We start from the raw sequence: 21,436 nt of genomic DNA on the forward strand, positions 1-21,436 counted from the left end.
TATGGTGCCTGGAAAAAAATACTTATAGTAATTACAGGGAGTGAGGAACTAGGTATAGGTGTGGGGATGCATATGTCTTGTTAGACGGGATTGGGGAGGGAGAGGGGCTGACATAGGGAGAAGTGGTACAGCGACCAAACCACTCTGCAAGTAATTACCACAGTAGACGTTTGCAGGAAGAACGAATTTCAGTGTAGTACCGCAATGTAGTTTTACTCGTCCTGTTACTAAGAACTATAGTAGACTTTTGTGAGAAACTTGAATTTTAAGGCAGTGCTATAGTGTAGTTATACATATTAAATGCAATTAAATGCACTTCCACAGTGTTGAGAAAGTTACCCTGCGAAAGGATTATACTAGTGATCAAAACCTACCCTGTAGGCATTATTTATTCCCCGATTACCACAGTAGTTTAATGCAGGGCATGCGAAACCAAAGAAAGTGCCGCAGCGTATTAATACATATTCACACAAAATAGCATGTACTGCCGCAGTGATGCAATGACCGTTTAAATATGTGACTTTTAATAAATAATATTAACTGTTTGTTTTATCTGCATATAAATACCATTGTAGACTATTGCAGGAAACAAGAAACTATAAGTTGTGCCACAGTGTAGTTATACCAATAACCACACAATGGACACAACTACCATAGTGTAGCAACCGTTTTACATAAAAATACCGCAGCATAAAAAATGTAGTATATTTTTGTTAATTCCTTCTATTTTCAATTGCGAAAATATACAATTTTTACCCAAATACTGCATTATACGCTATGGAAATGAGCACCCCCATTTTTCTGGTACGTATTAGTCGTCTGCGGTAGCCCGTCTGCAAAACAGTAGCGGTAATGGAGAACCCCAAAAATATAGTCTGCATTTGGCGTCTCAGGTAGTGCGTCGGTGTACGATAGCGGTAGTCGAAAGGATATACCGGAAAACTGGCACAAAAGAACCATGCAAGTGTTCCTACGTTTGAAAAGGCCGTTTATCAGCGGCACCATCTAAATTGTTAGATATATTTGGATATTGGTAAATGTCTGTTACTTTATCCGAATTCGATATAGCTTTTCTCTCTGTACCAGACGCACTTTGCATTAACATTATCAAGAAACAAATAAGTCAGAAATAAAACTTGTTCACAAAGCATTGTTTCAAGTTACGCTCTACCTTATCCAATTACCTGTTCTTATAAAAAAATAAGCAAATACAAAAAATAAAAGCAATTCGAACGGACACGGAAATTCACTATTTGTCATTTAAACGATTGTATTTGCCCTTTTATAAGCCAGTTCATTGGGGGAGAACAGCGTATTGACTGCACGGAATATTATTTTTTGTTGAGATAAAATATACGATATAAAGGACAGAACATTTGCTCACATCTGAAATAAATCACTTTCTCTCTAACGTTCATTTCCACGCCCCCTGAGTCGCATAGCACCGGCTTGAGCTGATCCTCAGCGTTAAAGTGCCAAGCTGCACGTTTTAGGCGAGAAAAGTTTTAGAGAATTGGGCTAGTATATTGATTTCCCCTTTTATGAACGTGATTATCATGGTATGAACAGGCATAGGGTACGAGGGTCCTGTAAATTGTTGTGTAATTGGTTTCGGATTTCTTAAGTGCTACGTTTTATCATTTTTTTTTTCATTTCTAACCTTCAAATTATTCCCACTTTACCAAAACACATTTTTGTAACTCTTTTATCCAGTCGCGAAAAGCAGATAAATAGTCATCTTTTGGCATTCGTTTGAGACACTGATAAATGGCGCTGCCAAGGGAACTATTGGAGTTATGTTTCTTTTCGGAAAGCATTTTCTTACGCCTTGAAAATAAAACAAAAGTCACAGGGGCTCGGGCCAGGTGAATAAGGTGGATTGTTAAAAACTTCCACCTTTTCAGAAGCTAAAAAAAGACTTAACAACTTCGCACTTCTGAGAGGAAGCGTTGTCATGTATAAGATGGACTCATGATTTTTTTTTCAAAACTGTTTTGACATCATATCTACAATTATTGTGTCTAACATACTTCTTTAAGTAATCCCAATTTTGAAAATGTTACAAAACATGTACATTTCAAAACATTGCCAAAATGGCAAAATGAAAGTGAAGTAGAGCTGTCAAAATGACAAAATTCTGCTATATTTAAGAAAATATATATGTTAACCATATTTTATTACTGAGAATACCTAGATAAATATGTCACAAACGCAACCAAAACAAAGTTAAGAGTCTTAGAATAAATACAAAATACAAAATCTACAATACTACAAAATAGAACATTGTCAGTCAAAGTGTATGTAATATTATATAAAATATATTTTCTCAAAAAAAAAACGCTTTCCTTTGTATAAAGAATTTCCTACTTTCTCTAACAATTCAGTATACTTATTATAAATAATAATGGTTTATGAGGTATAAATTTCCAAAATAAAAATTCACCCAAGCAGAGGTCTCCAAACACTTTTGATGAACATTCTTAGTCGAAAAAAGGGGCATTATTTCGTAAACACGCAAAAAAGCGTTATGGAACCTGAGCAATGTAAGTCAGGTTGACACAGTGAATGTGTGAAGTTTCAATCCACTCCCACTAGTGGCTACTGAGATACCAGCTTACATACAAAAACTTAACCAAATCCGTAAGCCAACAGACGGGTGAGTCCAATAGCTCTGCCTATTCTTTGAATAGTCGAGCTTAAAAAATCTCACTGGTTTATTTATAAATGAACGCTTCATAAAGAAATAAATCCAATTTGTTATAATTTTCTGTTATGACCTGTTCCAAAATAAGTTAGCAAAATGTTTCTCCCGGTATATTTCTACTTTTACCTGACAGGTATTAACCCCAAATTTCCAAATGTTTTTCCCGATTTTATATCGCAAAAATATATGATTTGCCGTTTTGCCTATCTCGTAAGACCAACGCACCACAGCGTATTTCGGATAGACCCTGTCAGTGCTGGGAAGCCAGAATAACGCCTAGCCGGTTGCCGCGGCGAGACGGCGTACGCCGCAAACGTGTAACAAAGTGGCCTATATATGGTAGATTTGGTGACAGTAATATCTCGTCTAACAGTATGTGTTACCAAACGCTTTATTGTTTTGTTTAGGAATTTCTAATCACAAATTGCATTTAATTGACTTAATTTGGTTTGTTAAATATAGAATAAATTGCTATTGTGTACCAATCACATGGATAAGAAAAAAAACTTGATGTTTAAAATATGAGCGGTCAAAAGATTTAATGTATCTTAGGTCCAGTAAGGTCCTGAAATGAATGATGTTGTAGGATTTCAATTTTCGATATTAATAAACTTCCGACGTGTTATTACTATCTTATTGTTCTACAAACATATTATACGTAATTTCAAAAGTTTCAGAGAATTTGGCAAATACAAAGTGTAGCGTTTAGTTATTTTGTGATGTAATTAAGTATACCCTGCGTTAACAAAATGAGAATGCCGAGAGAAAAGAATGTGTAAGTTTTGAAATGTATGGCAACGATACTTTCTTTGGGCAATATAATAATTGAGCCGTGCCATGGGAAAACCAACATAGTGGGTATGCGACCAGCATGGATCCAGACCAGCCTGCGCATCCGCGCAGTCTGGTCAGGATCCATGCTGTTCGCTAACAGTTTCTCCAATTCCAATAGGCTTTAAAAGCGAACAGCATGGATCCTGACCAGACTGCGCGGATGCGCAGGCTGGTCTGGATCCATGCTGGTCGCACACCCACTAGTTGGTTTTCCATGGCACGGCTCATATAACAGAATACCCCCTTCTAAATATTTAGGTGTTTATAAGCATTTGCGTTGATGAAAATAGGTTGAAGGGCAATGAACTCGGGAAATGTTCTGTCAACATTTACAGCACCATGTTAGTACCGGTACGGAATCAAGGACAGTCTTATACTGAAAGCGGACACTGACATCTTAATCAATATGAAAACTTGCCTGTGTTTTCTTTTTGTAAGACCTAAAGAGCTTTATGTCACACAGGAAGTAGATGCAATTCAAGTCTCGCTTCAAAAACGCTCTATAGCTATTAGAGGCGCCACACTGATTCCGGAAGTTTGGCATCATCGACCAAGTTTACATCTGAAAGCCATCTCCATTAATATCAATGCCGCTTTTCCTGTTTATAGGCAAATATACTAAATTCAATACAGCTCTTTTTTCATTTAAACATGATGCTCTTTGCATTAACATCAACAGCTTTATCATGATTTGCTCATGTATGTAGAGCATTTTATAATAGCTTAAGGAATCAGTTAAAACATTTGCGATATTGTAAGCGTTTGAATGAGCTGGTTTTGGTTTTCATATACTGGCTTCATTTGGTGAATAGAACAAATTAAACGTTGTCAACGTTTTATACTTTAACATTTTTGTCAACTTGCATTATATCATTGCCCAGATATTGATCGAAATATTATTTGAGCCGCACCATGAGAAAACCAACCTAGTGGCATTTGCGACCAGCATGATCCCGACCAGCCAGCGCATCCGCGCAGTCTGGTGTTGGAAAACGTAGGTTCGGGGGTGAGGGTTTCTACACCATTGATGAAATAACACTTCAATTCCTGTTTTCTATGTTAGTTTGTTATGAGACGTATATATAGTCTAGGTGATGGAAATATAGTCATTAATATTTATAATTCTCTCATTCCTCTGGTCTAAAGTCACTTATTTTATTATAATTGTAAAATATCACATTTCTTGTTTCTAGATCCTATGATCTGTATTTCTAAGTCCGAGCCAAAAGTAAAAATCCCTCTCCAAGTTCTGACCTAGGTTTATGTACAAAAGTATGTACCCTCCAATATTTGGAGTGTATCATTGTAATGAAAGACAAAGATTACCCCTAATATTTATGAGGATAACCGTTGACTGATGGTACCATCCCAAATGCAGAGCTACCTCTAACAAACCAGACATGTTTACAATGGTACATGATGACAACGTACCCAGATAAAATGATACAAAATGATACACACTCCAGTCCCAACCAATTTATGAGGGTAACTGGTTATTGACAACTCAAGTAGCAGAGGCCAAAGTTTCCCATCAGTAGAATCAATTAATAAATCAGCTTTAATAAGACTGCTAAATTTGCAACACTGGTCAGGATCCATGCTGTTCCCTAAAAGTTCCTCTAATTGCAATAGGCTTTGAAAGCGAACAACATGGATCCAGACTGCTTGGATGCGCAGGCTGGTCTGGATCCATGCTGGTTGCAAACGCACTATGATTGTTTTCTCATGGCGCGGCTCATTTGATAATTGTTACCTGAGATGATTCGTTGTTTACGGGATGTTGACGATGCGCTGAAACATTAGTAAATTATGCAATTGATTTTAATCGACTTTTATGGTGATTATTGTGAAGCCATAAGAAAAACTTTAAAGTTATTAAATCATATAATATACTTGTCATGTGTGTCCCATTACCTTTTTGATTCCCTAGGATATTAAATGTATGGGGTTATTTTGGTGTCAGATGTTTCCTGCCCCGAGGATTGAACTCAATATTTCTCGATCCATGGATACACGTTCTCCCTAATGCGGGCGGGCTAGCAGGTATTTGATACCAGCTACAATACTTATGATATTCTTAAGCCCTAAATAACAGATGTTAGTCAATATGAGTTCGAATGTTGAGGATAGACGGTGTTTTCATTTATTAAAAATGAGCTTGGTGTTTTTTTAAAAGCATTACGATCACTTTAAACATTTAATGCCTTGTTGCAAATGTCATTCTATTATTTGGACACCGTTTCCGATCCAATCTTATTTAAATATGCTGTGTACTTGTTGTAAATAGTGATTAAAATTTTTATTAATGGTTATGTATAAGATTAGATTTTATCATTTTGTGAACATTGATAATATATTTAGTGTTGACTGAGTAATACGTCCTATTGAGCGACACCGAATGAACACTTTACATTCATTTTCTGGAAATAAAGCTGCTATTGATGTAACAACAAGATGGAATTAATTTACATTTATTTTCCGCAGTGTTGTGGTACACAATATTTGCGTTGTTACACTTTTAATTTTTAATTAGGTTAGAGCGGGCGTTTCCGACAAAACTTTGTTCAGTTGTTCATTTGTGGTATTCAATATTATACAGCTTGCGCTTAAGGTGCAGTCTATAGGAACTAATGTTCAGCTGAACACTGTTGGTACGAAATATAGAACAGGCCATAATCTGATTAAGAAGTTGACATGATAGTATATTTACTCTTAAACGTAACAGGATAGCTCCAGGCTGATGTGTAAGCCTATGCAGGTTTATAACAAGTTGTCTAAAAATGATATATAATGAGCGCTAATCTTCCATCCTTTTCCCGTGTCCTTTCTATGTAGAAATGTATTTTATTTTTCTCTACTGCGTATTATTGTGTATTTGCTGAAATCTGCATGTTTCTATCGCATGCTAAATTAAAGTGGTGGCACATCTACCCATTTTCTTCTATTCTCTTTTCCTATTGTAGAAATATAGCTCTTTGTTGAAAATTTGATATTCAGGAAAATGTTTTGAAATAACGTCTCTCTGTCCATAGGTACCGCCTCGATACTATAGTGGCAGAGCGCCCGCTTCGAGTGCGTGAGGTCGTGGGTTCGATCCCTAGCTGCGTCAAACGGAAGAAATTACTACTGATCATTATATAAAATACAGCTAATTTACCTCTGTCGCTTGACTTAGGCACTTTGCGAGTAAATCCATTTCTGTGTACCAAATGTACGTATCTGAAAATATCAAACCTTTCTATCCAGTTACTTTTTAGAGACCCGCAAATCTTACAGACTTTATGAATAATTTTATGTCTGTTTTCAAATGGATTTCTACATACATAAAATGTTCTATTTTACATTCCTACTATATCGCGTGACTAACGCTTTAAGAACCAACATAGGATATAGACTATAGGAGTAATTTCGCTTCGGTTTTCTAACAAATTATTACGTACATAAGATATCCAAAATGTAACTGCACAATTCTATTTAGATAAATGTTATGCGTAACAAATAAATGTAGAGTCTAAATCAATATGTGTCTACAATTTACAACTTATTGAAGTACTAGTACTTTTAAATTTTCTGAATTTGAAAGATTACTAAAGTGCGAGTTAATTAAGAGACATCCATATCCTTTAAAACAATAACTTCTAGATCAATCTCTTATCGGACTGCCCTCTCAATTAAACGAATGATATTAATATCAGATGATATAGGCAAAGTAAGTATAAGTATGACAGATGAAAAACACATGCATTGGTAGTAGTCGTTGGGGAAGTTGGTGTGGGCGGGTGTTAGGGAAGAAATTATGAGTGAATGAGAAACATAGTTAAAATAAGTGTCAGAAATATTGAAACAAATGGATATTATATTAGGAAAGGAAAAAAGGATACCAGGTTGTGGTGTGGGGGGGGGGGGGGGGGGGGGGGGGGGGGGGGGGGGAGGGACGGGGCGGAATACTTAGAATCCGGTTAAGATATAAGCAAATGTGAGAGACAGAAAAGTACGTGTTGCGGGATGAGGAGGGCGGATGCGGGATACTCAAACATGTGAATATTAGTAAAAAAAACTTTGACTATTAATCAATCGTTATGAGTGATTTGATGACTCTATGGGAAGTAGATAAAGTGAAATTAAAAAACTTCCTGTTAAACTTTAATCAGCACATTACATTTTTTGAACACAGTGATCATGGCCTGTGAGATACCTGACCATAAACTGTTGATTCTCTGCCGCTTAACAAGACCAAATCTTATGTGAAGTTTGAGAATGATAGGGTCAGCAGTAAAAAAATATTAATAAAGCTGTGAAGCTTCCAAAAAAAATGTTTCCCGGCATTGTTAAAATGTTTGCCCCCAGAGACATTGACCTTTAAGATGCGTGACCGTAAATCTCAGATATATAATTCTTTCCTATACCCTTACGTAAGTTTTAATGATTATAGGGATAGTGGTTAAGAAGATATAGTGAAGTTGATAAGCTAGCAATAAATCTTGAATGTAACGCAACACAGACGGCGGCCCGGTGCCGACGCCGACGACAGGGCGAGTACAACAGCAATCCTTATTCTTCGAAAAATCGAGGTAAAAAGGACAAAGGGGGGAAGTAGATGATGGCACCGCAGTGCTAGGCTTAAGTATGTAGTACAAATGTAGACATATATTTATTTTAAGCGAATAAAAAGGTTTCAAATACAGATGCGGATACAGAATGATACGAATAATCAAGCTTTCCTCAAGGATGTCTCATGGCGGAGCAAAGGCTGTAGACATACATACGCTTAACCACGACCGCATATCAACGTGGTTGGACCTGTCTCCCCTAGGTATGGTCATTTAAGGCAGTTTTACTGTCAAATATGCTTCACATGTCTCATACTTAAATGCTTTTTTTTATCCGTATGTGCTCCAATGTGCGTTTTAAGACGTGTCGTATAACCGAAACCTTTACTACATGTATTACACGCATAAGGTCTTGAATCTAGGTTTTTGTTTCTTTTGGGTTTAACGCCGTTTTTCAACAGTATTTCAGTCATGTAACGGCGGGCAGTTAACCTAACCAGTGTTCCTGGATTCTGTACAAGTACAAACCTGTTCTCCGCAAGTAACTGCCGACATCCCCACATGAATTATCAGAGGTGGAGGACGAATGATTTCAAACACAATGTTTTTTATCAAATCGTCACGGAGAACATACGCCCCGCCCGGGGATCAACCTCGCGACCCCGCGATCCGTAGACCAACGCTCTCCCTACTGAGCTAAGCGGGCGGGCTTTTTGACTCTAGGCGTTTGTCTTTGTGCCGTAAATAACAAAGGTTTTCATAAAACTGTTGTTCACATATCTCCAGGTGTAGCTTTGAATGCTCTGTTTAAACATATCTTTTGCAGGGCGAATCTGATGTTGAAGTGCTTGCTACAAAATTCACATAACATTTTCGAACTTCATAAATGGACAATGCGTGATGTCTAAGGTCGTACACATCTGAAAATGATTTCTTGCATTTGCAACCTTTGAAAACTATTTTGCCATCAACCCGTGAATGTCTGTATGAATCTTCCCTATAAACAGTTACATATTTGCACTTTATACAAAGAAATACCCTTTTTTATCATCTCTTGCATAGTAAATGATTAAATGATTGAACATTGTTATTCTCTGCATATATCTTGTGGTCAATGCACACGCTTCTTCTCCCTCAAATGAAATCTCCATCGTTGATACATAGTAACACAGTAAGTGAGAAACAGTAACTTACACTTGTTTCGTTTTCGATGAGACGTTGCAACAATCGGATAGAGTTTGCATCAAAATGAAATATGTACATTTATTCTATACCTATTTTATCTACCCAATCGCGAACGTTCATTTGCAACACGTGACCGTACAATATATTACGGTATTTGGATGCACGTGCGTACAAAAATCCTGTATTTTCTGTATTTGGACGCACGCGCGTACAAAAAATCCTGTATTTTCAGTATTTGAACGGTTCAGCAGTCCCATGTTAACATACGATGAAGCCCGAAACGCGTGAAAATGTTCCGAATGTAAATCGGATGAAGTAGGCGCTCTATGTACAGAGTTTAATGATGCGTCTTGAAATCTGGATTTAATTTGAGTTTTTTTGTTTACAACACACAAAAACGATTCAAGGGATAAAAATGCTATCTGATTTAGATATTAAAACGTTCGTTAATAATCAAAAACTTAAAAATACAGTAAAAAGGATCATCAGATGTTGGAATATTTGAAAAGTCGCTTAAAGAAGACATTCCGGACGAAACCTAGAAATTGGTATCAGGCCTGACTGTCTGAATAGCTACATCAGCAGTTTTTATTTAACGGTTAAGAAACAAAATGGAGAAGATTATGAATGGCAACGGACGGGCGGTCAGCATCCAAAACATGTCTGCTCTATAATTCAGTTTTCGTCGGATCTTCACCAAACTTGTTGACAATGTTTGTGGGCATTACATCTCTGCCAGTTTCGACAACCAGCCAAATTGTACCTGGCACTCTTTGATTATAGTCCTTGAATTACTCGAAAAACGGGGAATTTAGCCTTGTCCGCTCTTTTAAGTCGAACAGTTTTCATCCGATCTTCACCAAACTTGCTGACAATATTTGTGGGCATAATATCTCGGCCAAGTATTATTATCACCCAAATCGCCAAATGGCTGTTGTAGGGAGGTTGCACCATATACCTTTTTTAATGATGATACGCAGAAAAAACAACATTCAATGAATTACGTATATTACGTATGAAGTGAAATAAATATAGAATAAAAAGGTTATTTAAGGTCTACCATTGTTCTGTATGATATATATTTGCACTCATACCAATCTAGGAAAAACTAAAAAAGGCAAGAATACAATATTCAGTGAAACATTTTTAATTTAAATTATTATTATAGTAAGATAAAATAGATATAGAATAAAAAGGTTATTTAACATTGTACTGTACAATACGAGATATATTTGAACTCGTACCCAGCTGAGACAACCATATTGAACTCGCCTAGCGGCTCGTCCAATATGGTTTTCTCAGCTTGGTACTCGTCCAAATATATCTCCGTATTGTACAGAACAATGTTAAATAACCTAATATTAATGTTAAACGAGTGAATATGACAAGATTTTGTAGATACAAATGAAGATCCAGAAAGGCATTTACAAGTGACAACATGTTACTGATTGTACATATATGTAATTGCTTATCAATGTGAAATCAATATATCTAGCTAAATTCTACTTTCGGTTTCAGTTTAAGCAGGTAATATAGAGTAGATTTTCCGCTATGTAATCTTAACAAGTCATACATCCGTTGCAAATTGCATTATGAAATCTGTTTTTTCCGTAAAACATACTTTTCTTCACAAAAGACGTAATTCAGTACACTTTCCTGTGTAAATCAGATGTGGAGAGAGGTCACGTGATAAAGTTGTCTGTGATAGTTTGCAACACGCCATCGTTGAAACGTGGCTTACGTTGGAACGTACCTCTCTCGGAGTGTTTACTAATGATATAACAAGGTGAAACGGTTTCCTCGTATTGTGAACAATGATGACCTACTGCTGAACCGCGTCATGATAATTCACTTAGACTGGTTAGGTATTTACTGGTGTATTAGGGGCCTCCGTGGCCGAGTGGTTAAGGTCGCTGACTTCGAATCACTTGCCCATCACCGATGTGGGTTCGAGCCTCGCTCGGGAAGTTGATTTCTTCATGTGAGGAGGCCATCCAGCTGGCTTACAGAAGGTCGTTGGTTCTACCCAGGTGCTTGCATATGATGAAATATGGCACGGAGTGGCACCTGGGGTCTTCCTCTACAATCAAAGCTGGAAAGCCGCCTTATGACGATGCGATGTTAAACCCAACAAAAACAAAACAAACTGGTGCATTATTAAATAAAACGTCATTAATACCAGTAACTACAAAGAATGCAAACACAGATGGCACTATACATTATATTTATATCAAAGCTGTTTTCTCCATTAAATGATAATCATTAGTTCGAACGGGCGATATATTTTATGATGAGTAAGCTTCTTGTTAAAATGTATTTGAATCTTAAATTGTGTTTACATATTGTTCGTCGCAAAAGGTCGCCAAGATGAATACTAAGAATCCAAAAATATCCAAATTCTTTGCAAAGAATTGTATATTCGTGTGAGGTTAGGTACTGACATTACTGAAATATGTCCGGTAATTATATCTGACAAAACTCTAAAATATCATTGACAAAATGAATATAAAAAATAAAAGGCAGAAGGAACAAAAAAGTGAACTTACATATGTGTTATTTATTTCATGTTTCTTTAGTATTTAAACAATTGTTTCAGTATACAATTCTATTGAAGTGTTCCAAAGTCTACTGTACGCATGGACGCTTTAGATTGCGATTACTAATTGTTAGTATGATTTTTGGAAATTTATTATGTTTATCTCAGTCTCCGTTCACTTCGACAAAGGGGAATCACTTTTTATAATAAAGTGTACATATACCCTACTTAGTTGTTGCCCGTTATATTTTTGAATATTTTGATAAAAAATTAACATCATATACAAATGTTATTTTAGTAAAATTAGTGCAACCTGTTGTTTAAATTTGTTTTGTTTGCTTCGGTTTAACGTCACACCGACATAATGACAGGTCGTATGACGCCTTTGAGCAGGCAAAAAAAAAAAAAAAAACAAAAAACAACCAGAACTGTCATAGGAGTGACTTATACCCCCACCATACCGTCTTGTCACAGAATGGCAACCACAAGAAATTTTAAAAATACTTAGAATAATATAAAACGTAATTTTTTTTACTCGTCTTTGGAGTACTTCCTCTTGGGCTTCCGCGGCACATATAAGTAATACTATAATCTGTCCCACCTAAGTTTGGACCTCAACTTTGGGCCGATATGAAAAATGAAACGGGATCAAAGAACATAAAACATGTTTTTGTGAATAAAAAAAAGTCACCCTCGAGAATTTCAAGGATTTTTGCAACAATCGTCTGGTTTTCCCGTGCGACTAAATTTCAGTTTCTCTATGGGAATTTGCTGTTGTTTATTTCTGGTCGCCCAGAATATGACATAAACTGTGTCGGTGTGATGTAAAACCAAGCGTAAAAGCAACAACACGAAAACCAACAAATGTATCGCTTTAAAAACTTTTGGGTCAACATAAGTTCAATTTTAATGAGATTCCGTATATACAATGAAAACCCTTTGGGTATGTGATATATCAGGCATACACAGACCGCAGTGATTTTTGTTATTTTGCATTATTAAAAGTTGGGCAATTATACGAATTTTTGCCAGAGTATTTTTTGTAATGAAATGGGAGATTTTTTTTAATAAGCAATATAAAAAGTACTAAATTCCTGAAACTAAAAAATTTTTTCGTGCATTTCATGAAAATTTTTTAAAGAAAATCTTTTTTTAAGGGGAAAACTTTTTTTTATTTTATTAATTTTGAGTTCAACGTTTTTGGGGGAATTTTTCAAAATAGCGCGCCTGCCCCCCGTTTGTAATAAAGTAAATGTTTCGTATACGTATTTTTTGTAATAAAAGTAAATGTTTCGTTCGTATTTTTTTGGCGGAAAAAAACACGTGTTTTTTTCATATCACGAAATGAAAGTAAACGCGTTTTTAGCATGCTTTTTTATCTGGCTGAAGAAAAAAAACCCCCCTTCAAAATGTCATTTTCTTATTTCGTCTATGATTCCATGCCTATCAATAGCACAAAATGTTTTAACATGCCCCCCCCTTACGGGGATGGAATTGTAAAATAGATATTTGTTTTATAAAAAATAAAGGAATTATTTTTTGTTTAACATAGCCCCTTTATAGGCCGTTGTCTCAAATTAAAATTGTACATTTTAAATCTTTAATTGTTTAAAGGAATATTTTTACCTAGATCGAACGGTCACTAAAAAAGTGTACTGGAAACAAAAGCCCAGTCAGTCCAAAAACCGTAAAAACCCAAAAAATTTGACCCCTTTTAGCAAATTCCTGTCGCCTTCATTCTTGTTCATCTATTACAAACACTTAAAATAAATTACTTTGGGAAAAAGGGGTTTTTACTTTAGCAAGGGCTTTCTTTGTTTTTTTTGTCTTTATTCGATTTTTATCTACTTTCATTTATAGGCTAAAATAAAAGCTTTCTGCTCTTTCAGCCTGTCCCCAAAATATCTGCCCAAAATAAAAAACTTGTTGAAGCACTGGGTACATCTGTGCACCAAAACTACATCGTATTGAAGGGGGTTCATTGAATTGCGGAAGGACATTTTCAATAGCAAAGACAAATGCATTCACCCCGGTCTAACTATTGTCCCCAAAAACATTTTTCCCCCTACCGAAACAATAACTAATATATTAAAAAAATTTTTTGAAAAGGTTTAGATGTACAAAATTGACACAACGTCGTAAAAGGGATTTCTTTTTAAAAAACTCCCTTGTTCTATTGATAAGTAAATTTTTTGATATTATCGTTTCCAGTTCATTTTTTTTTTGTCGCGATTTAAAACCTCTCCTCCGAAGGGGGACTTCTTAAATGTACGGTAAAAAATGGTGTTTTCCCTCTTTTCCCTTTTCATTTCCCTTGAAGCATAGTAAGAAGGCTTGTTTTGTATTGCCATCAAGGACGAACAGTTATCAAAACTAATAATTTTTCTCATCCAAAACGATATTTTCCGAAACAAACTTCTTAGTGTTGTAACTGCCAGAAATTGGAAAGCCAATAAGTTTTTTCATGCGTCACTCAAAGGAAAAGCAGAGGTGATCTGAAAGACTTTTAAGTGTTATTTTAAAATTTTTGGGAACATATTCAAGTAAATGAGGTAATTTCATAGTTATATACAAAAAGAATCTATACTGATGTTTATGAATTATGTTTTAAAGGGTTTGAATTTTTTCTTTTTTTCCCCCAATTTTGGTTTGAAGTAAAACTATCATAAAATATAGCGCTGAATAAATATGCCTTTTTAAACTACCTTTAGGGAGGGGAAACGTTTGAAAATTCCAGTGCGACATTAAAAATTTATACAAATTTTGGCCCAAAAGAGATTTTAAAAAAGGACTCAGATTAAAAGAAATACTATTTTTTTTTTAAATTTTTTCAGTAAAAAAAAGTATATGACTTGTTTTTTCCCACAATACCGTTTGGGGGTGGTGTTGCCCTGACTCATTGAATTTGTCCTTGTTTAGTCACTGCCCCCAAAAAGAGGGTTTCATCTTTTCGTCATTAGTATATTTAAAATTTTACTAACATTTTCAAAAAAAAAAAATGTGCCTTTGGCGACACATGTTTTAATTTTGTCCCGAAAGATTTATGTACGGGTTACATAGAAATTTTTTATTTTGTAGTAGAAAAAGGTATTTTTTGACTTGTTTTATTGTAATTGGGTTTTTCTGAATTTTTCCTTTTTTGACAAATTTGACTATTTTTTTTTCCATGTGCAAAAAAAAATATATGGACATATGACTTACATTTTTGAACGGACTTAAAACAACCGATCTGCTATTTTTATTTGATTCTTTGCTTTCAAGAATTTTACAGACTTTTTTCCAAAGAAACTGTTGTAGTTGAACGTCCGAAACACGATGTGACAGAATAAAGACAAAAAGTTAGTAAGGAAACGTTATTAACATTATTAATTTTATTGGAATTTTAGAAAAACTTTACAAACATATATATCAAAAGTAACCGAAAAAGGGAAATTTAATGTTTCTGACAATCACAGAAATTTTTGTCGAGGGGGAATCTGGGGAGCTGCGTATTTTGACATGGTCATGATAAAGTTCAGATTATTTTCTTCGAATCTTGAAATATAGTAAAAAATCAAAGTCCCATTTTCCAAAATGTAAAAAGAAAACGAAATCAAAGTAACAAAAATTTTTTATTTAGAAAAGAAAGAACTCAAGAATGTTCGTGTTCTTTGACAGATCATAGATGGATAAAAAGCCTTCACCATAAGGGCTTTTCATTGAAATGTTTCAAAGAGCCCTGACTTTTATATTATGGCGTTTAAACATTTCACAAAGAGTTTGATTTTAGGCTTAACTATACAATTTCCCTTTCCATTATCACTGCCCAAAATTTGCTGTATATTGATTTTGTAAAATGCCCACATTAGTTTTTTAATTGCTGTTTATCTTATTTAGGGGAATTTTTTGAAAATGCAGTTTTAAAGGTTTTCTCTTTAATGAATGTATTGTTTTTTAATTTTTTTAGGTGACGGTTTAAAAAATTTAAACGTGCCAAACTTAATATGTAACTTATTGTGTTTTTTGTTTTAAACAATTCTTTAAAACATTTAATAAAATTTTCCAAATCGGTTCCCATGGTAGAAAAAAACAAAAAAAACAATTTATTCTTTAGGCTATTTTTCATTTTGTTTTTAAAATTTTATCACTTCCAACGAGTTGTATTTTTAGAATCGCCCTTCCCCGCACGTAAAATTACGAACTCCTAACTTATGTGTGGTGTTAAGGGCTTTTTAAATTGACAGAGGGTTGCCAAATTTTCTTCTATAGATCTCAATTTATAAATTAAACAAGTGAAATATTTAAATTTTTTTTTTTAAAAATAAAGCTTAAAAATTTTCAGTCATATACCTTTTTTTTTTTTTTTTTCCGGTATTGATGGGAGAAAAGTCTATTGATTGGATTGTGTGTGGGGCGTGTTTTATCAATTATGTTTTTATTAAAAAGGGGGTTTTTTTGATAAGTAACGGTTTTGTTTAATTCTTAATGTCCCAAAATATGATGGGCACTAAAATTCTACCCTCCAAAAAGGTAAAAGAAAATATTATCACATTCGTATGTTTAAAACGCTACAATGTTGTGGGAGCAAAATTTTTTAGAGACAAACCCGGATGTTGGACTTTTGAAAAACCCAATTAAAAATGTTTTTTAACATTCAAATTTTTTAAGTTTTTCTAATTGTAATGGGTCAAATTTTGGTTTTTTGGGTGAAACTGTATTCGGCTAAACAACCTTTTAACCAGTTATCATCCCAACCTTTGATACGATGTAAAAACAGTAACCCCTATTATGAAAAATGAGTTAAAAGTTGCGGCATCTTGTGTCCCCACCTCTATTTTGATAACTATGGGTAAAAAATTTAGCACTTGACTTTAAACATGTATTTAAATTTTTCGTCAAAGCTAAAGAGTAGACTGTACAAACCGTTTTCAGAAAAAAAAATGAAAACCCAAATTTTTTGAAAATAAAATGTTAATTCAACTTTTCCCCAATTAAGTAAACCTACAAATTTTGGACAAAGTTTGTTTTTTAATTTACCATGTCTGTTTTTCACAATAGATATATAGACTCCCAACTGGACAAAACCCCCCGATGAGTTTTTATGGACGGGCCCCCATCTTGGAGGGGCGCACGTCTTTTACAAAAAGTCTATGGGGGAAAAACCCTAAAACTTGATTTTTTTACTTTCATTTTTTCTTTTTTTTTTTTAAAAAAGAAAAAGGGGCCTAGAATTTTAACCCTTCTCTATTAACGATGCCATTTTTTGACAATTTTACATACGTATAAAAAATTTCGGGAACCAAAATTTTGGTGGGGATAAAGTATATGTGGGCCCGGATGAGGGTGAGGTAAAAAAAAAAAATCTCAAAATTTTAAATCACTAAAAAGGAATACAAAACAATTCTTTCCGAAACTTTCACCGCAGAAAAATGTCTTTACTTTATACATAGGACTAATAACAAAAAAGTTAGAAAACTACCTAAAAAAATTGAAAAAACTAAAATAGAATTCCCAAAAAAAATTTTCTTGGAAATTAAAGGGGGAAAAACCGTACCAAAATTTACAAAAAGGCTGTAAGCCAATCGAATGATATATAGAGAAAATGCATAAAAATTAACCTTAAATTCTAAGTAAAAGATGGCATAATTCATGAAAAATTGGTGTCAGAGTTATGCACCTTGGGTCACATGATGTGGGTGATGAGGTAGAACATCTGTTTTAAGTTTGAATCAAATCCATTTAGTAATAACTGAGATATAGTGAAAATGCTTCAAAATTACCTTTAAATTCTAAGTAAAAGGGGGCAGAATTCATGAAAAATTGGTGTCAGAGTTATGCACCTTGTGTCACATGATGTGGGTGATAAGATGGAACATTTATTTTAAGTTTGATCATATCCATTTAGTTATAACTGAGATATAGTGAAAATGCATTAAAATTAACCTTAGATTCAAAGTAAAAGTGGGCACAATTCATGAAAAGTTGTGTCAGAGTTATGCACCTTGTGTCACATGATGTGTGTGTTAAGGTGGAACATCTATTTTAAGTTTGAATCAAATCTATTTCGCGACGGGACGCGACGCGAGAGGACAAAACTGCCTCCTAGCACACACACCCCCACACACACCAACATGTTTGGTGGGGGTATAAAAATGTTTGGTTAAAGGGTGCTTTGACTTGTCTTACTACCATGAACCTTATTGAAAAATTGTTTGAGAAACACCCTTTCCCTAACTTCAAGCTGTATCTAAGAACCCTTCATGTCAAAAGGCATCTGCCCATAATATACATAAATTACATTGAAAATGCACTACTTGCTTAAAATCTGGAAAGTAGATCCCTCGGAAGCACCAAAACAATGCAAACAGTGAAAATTGCAGACTCGGTTTGATTGAATCTGTTCATGAGCAGTAATGGAAAATGCAACAGTTTAAGCCAAGTGATGGGCATTGCAAACGATATAGTAGATTTATACGAATAAGGTGAGTCACATACGAAAGATCTGAGTACACTTGCACTAACTGGGATAAGATCACACTAATTCTCTTTGACAACGCTACCTTTAAATTAGTTTACCCGTAATGAAAGTTGGCATTTTTAGTTTGATAACATTTCTTCCTATTCGATATTTTGGCACTTTTCGGTTGTTATGACCAAATGATGTCGAAATAGCCAACGAGAATACGTTATTTTAGGGAAATTCCCGATTTTCATTACGGGTTCTCTAAAAGACAATACCAAATGGTTATTATCAGTATGTTTTTGAAGATAGTAATTGCCTTTCTGCAACACGAAGCTTAAAGTTGTGCTTACAAATACTCGTGCCAAAAAGAAATACAATATTCCGTATGTGAAATTCATTTATTGCTTTAATTGTGATATAAAAATGTTAAAACATGGAAAAAAACTTAACAATAGAAATATATCAAAGGCATTGAGAAATTTATGAGGTACTAGTACATAACAATGGATCAATATAATGATAAAGATGTACCATGGTAAAATAACAAACGCTTAATAAAGTTGACTTCGAATTCTTATCTTAACAACAATAATAAAATGTAACTTATTCAAAAACAAGAACCATATATTTAAAGATGGTCAATCATATTTTGATTATGTAATAAATTTGTTCCAAACTTTCTTATTTGATCATTTACACTTAATGATGCTCACTGGAGGCTAAATGCATGAAGATATTCACTGGTGTATTTTAAAATTTGATTTTCCTATCCTTGCTACTAAAACAAGATAGAGGTATTCAAGCATAAGTATAAATTTGATAAACGCACGTTTCTCTAAGGGATGATATAAATATAAGACTTATTGTATAATATTTGTTCATTATTTGCATTAACATCTGTATATTATGTTGAAATTCATTAGAAATGCAGGTTTGTAATAATATTATTACCGCCCTTTTCCTATCATGGTTGTGCTACCAAGACAGATTAGAAATAGATTAATTCATAGCAAGACACAGTTTTAAAACTTGCGTTTTGGTTCAGACTGTTGAAATATTCCGATTTCTAACAAATACAAATGTAAAACAAGAAATAAATTGAAAAAAAAGGAATAATTAGGTTTTTAAATAATTTCTTACTAAAGGGGAATAATATCAAAATTTGATAAAAGTCGATAAAATATACATTTGTATTAGGGATCTAACAATATGTAATGGGATTTTTGTTCATTAAATAATTCCCTAATAATATATGCGAAAAATGAAAAATGTCATAAAATGTGATTGACCGCCTTTAGAGGCACTATCTTTTTCTTCTTTACCGCTTCTTAATAAGACTGGTTTTTCATTTAAGATGTCAAAATCTACTTTGATTTCATTTGTAAAATAGTTTTGCTCTATTCGGTTCTAGGGATATGAGGGTGTTGTGCAAAGCAAAGCTGAAGTCATATTATACACATTATATGCTCCCTGTATTTGAAAGCATTGGTTAATCTGCCCTAAATTAAATCGAGTCTTCTATTATTTCGCTTGGGTTAGTTCTATGTTTCTAGAGATCTTATTGATTATTGATTTATCTAGAAAATAAATCTAATTAAAATATATTGACCAAATATTAACAACTCATTAAACAGCAAAGACCTGTCTTTAGTGTTGGCACTACAAAATCTATATTTATGATTATTCTAAAATGTGTACTTACATAATTGTAATTCTAGATAAAAATAAAACATAATAGTGAATGTATATAAGAGGAATATGAGATAAATACGATAATGAAAAATATCCAACACATTTATTTAATGAAGAATGTAAACATCACTTATAATCATGTGATAGATAACACATTTCATGTTTAGGACAACAAAAATTACATAAAGCTATGCTTTAAAGATCTTAATGCTGTAACAATTATACATGTAATACTACTAATGATAACTATGATAGTAGTAATAGTAATAATGATAATGATATTAAGAAGACGAGACGGAGAAAACAATCACTTAAAGTTCCATTAGGCTTTAAATTGTATGCTAAAACAGATGAAACAGTTGTCCAAATAATTGCTATGCTATGCATAATTACATGTTTAGAAAACCACCTTTAACTTTGAACATTGCACATGAAGTTGTACGATTAAAGCCATAAATTAAGGTTATAAAAACAATGGATTCTGTTATACTTTCTACTGTATTAAACAGTGTTAAAACTATTACAAATTAAAAAAAAAATATTCAAAAATAGAATTTAACAAGATATTTTATGTTCACAACGAAAATGGTGGCAACCATGTTATACACAACTGCATTATGAGCCTTAAATAACTACGTACTTCGTGCCGCATAATAACTGCCAATTTGTTCAATGTCTTTTTCGGTGTGTTGTAAGAAGTTATAAAATTAAAAGCATCCGGTGATTCACAGAGAAAAGTATCAAATATATTTTGCTAATACCATTGAAAAGACAAGAAAATAAATGACAAGAAGCGTGAAAATTCCACGAAAACCAGGTTTTCAAACTTTGCATCACGCCAACAGGCTCTTTAAAAAAAGCGGTCATATTCTATTATACATATCTGACTGATCCAATAATGTCATACCTAAAATAAGTACACTTGTCATTTCCCTATGTAAGTTATGATTCTTTGATAAAAGCTACCTAAACACAAAGTTTGCTGACAATAGGTATACCCAAACTAAAGGTATTGAGCATAAACCATTTTTCTATTTTTTAGTAACAGTGACCTAAAATACAATCCAAAGCCAGTTCTTATATTTAAAGTTATAAACTCGATGATAAAACTGAAAAAAAAATCTATTTTGTATTAAAACTTTGACCATATTTTTCTATTTTTAGTTACCTAATGGCATTAAAATGACCTTTTTGTCACACAAAAATAAAACGAGAAAAGAAAAAAAAAATTGGATCTCGTTGAGTAAAATCTATTTTTTTATTTCAGATATGACTCCATCTTTCTATTTTTAGCTACATTGGCCTTAACTCTGATCCAAGTGACCTCAAATACTTTCCCAACCTTTTGTGTTTGATAAAAGCTATCTACAAACCAAGTATACTGACAATAAGTGTACACACACTAAAGATATTGAGTGGAAGCCATTTTTCTATTTTTAGTAACAGTGACCCAAAGTATCACTCAAAGCTAATTTTTCAGATAAGCTAGTTGC

Source organism: Mercenaria mercenaria, chromosome 1 (assembly GCF_021730395.1).
Source record: "Mercenaria mercenaria strain notata chromosome 1, MADL_Memer_1, whole genome shotgun sequence".
Taxonomy (NCBI): Eukaryota; Metazoa; Mollusca; class Bivalvia; order Venerida; family Veneridae; genus Mercenaria; species Mercenaria mercenaria.